The following is a 5,531-nucleotide window of genomic DNA, read 5'->3' as shown; positions in this document are numbered from 1 at the left end:
ATGAAAAAATATATAACCTTCTCAAAAACTCATCACTTAATGGATACAAAGAATACCTAGAATATATAATACACATCTCGATACAAACTCTTCTTGGCTAAATCGTGATAAATAAAAAGAAAATTACCGTCTTCTACTAAAAATACAAAAAAGGCGTATGCTTTGCTATATACAGAGTACTGATCTAAATATAAGGTTGATTCTATCATATGATTTAGTAACACTTCATTTCATAACAACCGTTATACAGTGATTAAGATTTATTTCTTTAAAGTAATTCAAACAAAACATTAAAGATAACAAAGAGAACAGAGATATCAAGAGGATAAAGCAGGCCATAAACGCAAAGGACTGGAGCGCTGATTTTACCGACACTGGCACGAGCCAGAAAATCCTTATCGTGTATGTAGGATACAAATGATAATCACCCAGACTAGCCAGTTTCCTCTTCTTTTCAGCTTGTTCAGGTGGACAGATCAGTTTCACCAGAAATGGCAGTATCTCCCGCTAATCTGTTGTGTGTTTGTGGATGGAATAGAATCTAGACTAGCATGGAGAGTGGGTTGACTACAACTAATTTTACACGTTCAGTGTTCTACAACCACACCTTGTCCCTTATTCTGTGCGCTTTCTCAGCTAATAATATAAGGCTAAGCTAATTGCATTTCCCAATCTTTCGACTACTGTCCTGAAACAATCTTTGATCATTATTATATAATTGGAGGCCGCGTTTCCTCTTCTAAAACTGTTATAGAGTTCATTTGTTATTAGTTTTAGTTTTTATCTTATATCTTTTGTATGATAACTATTTTCCGAATTGCTATATCTTATTAATTTTACTAATACACGCTGTGAGGAAACAGGAAAATGATTTATCTACTCGTTGGAGAAATGCAACACCTCTCCCATGTACGTTTGATAAAGGATTACCAGGTCACCGTTACCTGCAGTGTTTTTAAAAATCGCAGGCTACTTCGTACTTGGTAGTTGTTTTTTTTTTTTTTTTTTTTTTTTTTTTTTTTTTTTTTTTTTTTTTTTTTTTTTCACCGAAAGGAGGCTCCATTGGCCCGTTTAGTGGAGTGTGATAAATTGTGTTGCCAGTCCTTTGCACGTACGACTGACTTAACTGAGAAAAACTTAAATTTTATTTCTTTCAAAGGACGGTAATAGATGAGTACCCAACCTAAGGTACGAATCAACCACTAATTAGCACGATGTGCATTACCAAATATCTGACTCAAAATGCTCCGAACATCTTTGTAATAAAACAAATCCATGTTTTCATAATTTCCTAGGATGTTAGTAATGTTATTCCTATTCAGTTATTAAAGAATACCTGCGTAAAGAAATCCATTATTACTTGGGCAATTTATTTGTGAATCGTGGATCTTTTTAGAGAAGATCAATTCCGCTCACACATTCATGTATTAGCACACATGTTCGATTCTATGCCTTCTGGGTTCCCAGCAGATTAATTAGAAATCAGCTTTCGTCTATGTACTGAACATATATGATCCTGAGCAATTACATAATAATAATAATAATAATAATAATAATAATAATAATAATAATAATAATAATAATAATAATAATAATAATAATAATAATAGATATAAATACTGCACTTCATATCGCTAATACGTTGAAGCTCTTAATGCACACTTCATATACCAAAAGTAGATATATTTCTAACACCCGCACAGGCAGAGAGAGAGAGAGAGAGAGAGAGAGAGAGAGAGAGAGAGAGAGAGAGAGAGAGAGAGAGAGAGAGAGAGTATGGTTGTGCGCTTGCGACAAGACAGTAATGAGTTTGAGATGCATTTGATTATGAATTTCCCACCTAATTACCACGAGTGTCTGTTGCAGCTGACATGAGTACGGCATGAAATTCAATTAGGAAGAAGGGTCAAGAAGATAGAGGATCCTATAAATTTTCAAGGCGTTTATTCTGGTATAAGAGTTCATGTATGAATAGTTTACAATAGAAAACGCTGAATATAATTTTTTTTCAATGTTTAATACAACTGATACCTATCTTTAGTTTAGCAGTATATATATATATGTATATATATATATATATATATATATATATATATATATATATATATATATATATATATATATATATATATATGTATATATATATATACGTATGCATATATATATATATATACCTATATATATATATATATATATATATATATATATATATATATATATATATATATATGTATATATATATATATATATATATATATATATATATATATATATATATATATATATATATATATATATATATATATATATATATATATATATATATATATGTTGAAGTGGTATTGTTATTAACACACATTCAGGTTCCCATCAAATGTCTCTTCAATGTGTTGTAATATTTAGACTTGGTAGGTTACATCTTCATGTAAGTCTAGGTAAGTTAAGTATAAAACAGTTTATTCCTTCAAAACAGTTATTATCATCTCAATCAAAGGAGTATAGATGGTTTGGTTGGATGACCATTCCGTATGACAACTTAATAGGAACTGGCTAAAATATCAATATCACAGATATTGTATAGTCAGTTATTTCAGCATTTAAACACATAATGTAAACTAAACATTAATAGAGGAAGACACCTGCATCCGGTGCGACTCAACTCTTTCTCACGGTTTGTATTTGTGTTTATTCTTCATAAAAATGTTACATTGCTGAGGTTTGGAATCTGCATCCTGGTTATGACATGTCTATGTCATTTCTCACACTCGCTCCTACTTCCATATTGACCTTTTAGGTCATGTATTTAAACATGTCATTTTACATATATTACATTAGCTCGGTCAGCTACCTTCATTTTATTGAATATTAAAAATTAGGTTAAAAATATGTTTAATAGGAGTGTGACTGGATATATATATATATATATATATATATATATATATATATATATATATATATATATATATATATATATATATATATATATATATATATATATATATATATATATATATTTAACTTTAGCCATAAGCAAATGATTAAGGATAAATATTCAAATAGGCACATTAAAAAAAATGCATACTTAACAGACATTGTCAAAACAAAGAAAAAAATTACATGATAAATACATATATATATATGGTACATTGCTAGTAAACGATTATATGGTACCCCCAAAAAATACTGATATACATATGATTCAGTAACTTGTTGAAGAATAGTTGTTACCTTTGTCAAAAATATAGATTATTATAATACGGTAACTAATAAAAGATATTTGTTACCTTGTTAAAAATATAATTTTAGTGCACAAACATGAATTCCTGGTACGTGAACGTACCACGGTTTCGTACACACACACACACACACACACACACACACACACACATATATATATATATATATATATATATATATATATATATATATATATATATATATATATATATATATATATATATATATATATATATATAGGCCTATACATATATATATATATATATATATATATATATATATATATATATATATATATATATATATATATATATATATATATATATATATATATATATATATATATATATATACACACACACACACACACACACATATATATATATATATATATATATATATATATATATATATATATATATACATATATATATATATATATATATATATATATATATATATATATATATATATATATATATATATATATATATATATATATATATATATATATATATATATATATATATATATATATATATATATATATATATATATATATATATATACAGTGGAACCTCTACATACGAATTTAATCCGTTCTAGAACCAACTTCGGATGTAGAAATTGTTCGGATGTCGAAACGAATTTTCCCTATAAGAATACATTGATATAGGATTAATCCATGGTTGAGCCCAAAAACCTATGATAACTTCTTAATAAACCACTACACATAATTTTCCCATGAGAATAATGAACACTAAATTAGATAATAGACATGTAAATAAGAAGAATAGACATGTAAATAAGAAGAATTAGCAAAAAAATGATAAATAAGAAACGGGTTTTTAGCGTCACTTTACCTTAGAAACTCCAGCGCAGGTGTTGTTCGTCTTCGCTACGCAGAGAGGAGAGAGGAGACGGACGGACGGCGAGGAGGTAGAGAGGTTAACTACGATAAACGTAACACTACCGTAACTTATTCTAACTTACACTAAGTGAACTTTAACATAACTTAGCTTATTTTTTTTTTTATTTTATATATTTTGTTTACATTTTCTTTTTTTCTTTTTGATGATTACGTAATTTTAATCACTATCACTTACATTTAAAATTGACTGAATTTCTTTTGCTTCACTCTTTTCCGTTTTCTGTGTTTCACTTTCTTCCTCTTCACTCTTTGCCGTTTTCTTCGGTTCACTTACATCCTCTTCATCACGAGTTCACTTCGCAGTTTTTTTAAAGAAAGCATCAATAGATAATTGCTTCATATGGCTTTTCAGAATGTTTCGAAAGTGCGTTAGTCAAACATCATCAAATTGAGTAACTATACGACATACCTGCAATTTCTTTGGATGGTATTTGTCGATGAAGTCGACCACGTCATGATATTTTCCTAACAAATCTTTTATTTGTGCTGAACCTAACACATGTTCTACCTCCTCGCTCTCTTCCTCGTCATCACTCATGTGCTCCGACATAGCATGGAGTTCCTTGAGCTCATCCGTCGTCAGTTCGTCGTGATGTTCGGCGACGAGTTCCGTAACGTCATCTGCGTTGACCTCCAGACCCATGGACTTGCCAAGGGAGACGATTTCCTCTACGGCTTCCTCTGCACCGACCACGGGATCAGGTTCGGGGTCAGAATCCTCGAAATCTCGGGGAGAAACTGCATCAGGCCACAGCTTCTTCCATGCAGAATTGAGGGTCCGTCGAGTTAATCCTACCCAAGCCTGATCAATGATCTTTAAGCAGTGCACGAAATTGAAGTGGCCCCTCCAAAATTCACGCAAAGTTAAGTTGGTGCTTTGCGTGACATTAAAGCACTGCTTGAATAAGTGCTTGGTGTACAGCTTTTTAAAATTAGAGATGACTTGCTGGTCCATGGGCTGGAGGATAGAGGTGGTATTTGGTGGAAGATACAGCACCTTTATGAACTTGAATTCATCGAAGATATCATCTTCAAGTCTGGGGGGGGGGGGGGGTGAGCGGGTGCATTGTCAAGGCATAGCAGGCACTTTAAAGGCAATTTCTGCTCATGAAGATACTTCTTCACAGAAGGACCGAAAACTTGGTTTACCCATTGCACAAAGAATTGCCTAGTGACCCAGGCCTTCGAGTTGGATCGCCAAAAAACATGAAGCTGATCCTTATCGACGTTGTGTGTTTTAAAGGCCCTAGGGTTCTCCGAATGGTAAACAAGCAAGGGCTTGACTTTAAAATCCCCGCTAGCGTTGGCACATAGAGCAAGAGTCAACCGATCCTTCATTGGCTTATGCCCAGGCAATTTCTTC

The sequence above is a fragment of the Palaemon carinicauda genome, chromosome 9, assembly GCF_036898095.1.
Source record: "Palaemon carinicauda isolate YSFRI2023 chromosome 9, ASM3689809v2, whole genome shotgun sequence".
NCBI lineage: Eukaryota > Metazoa > Arthropoda > Malacostraca > Decapoda > Palaemonidae > Palaemon > Palaemon carinicauda.
Note: the sequence above shows the minus strand (reverse complement) of the source record.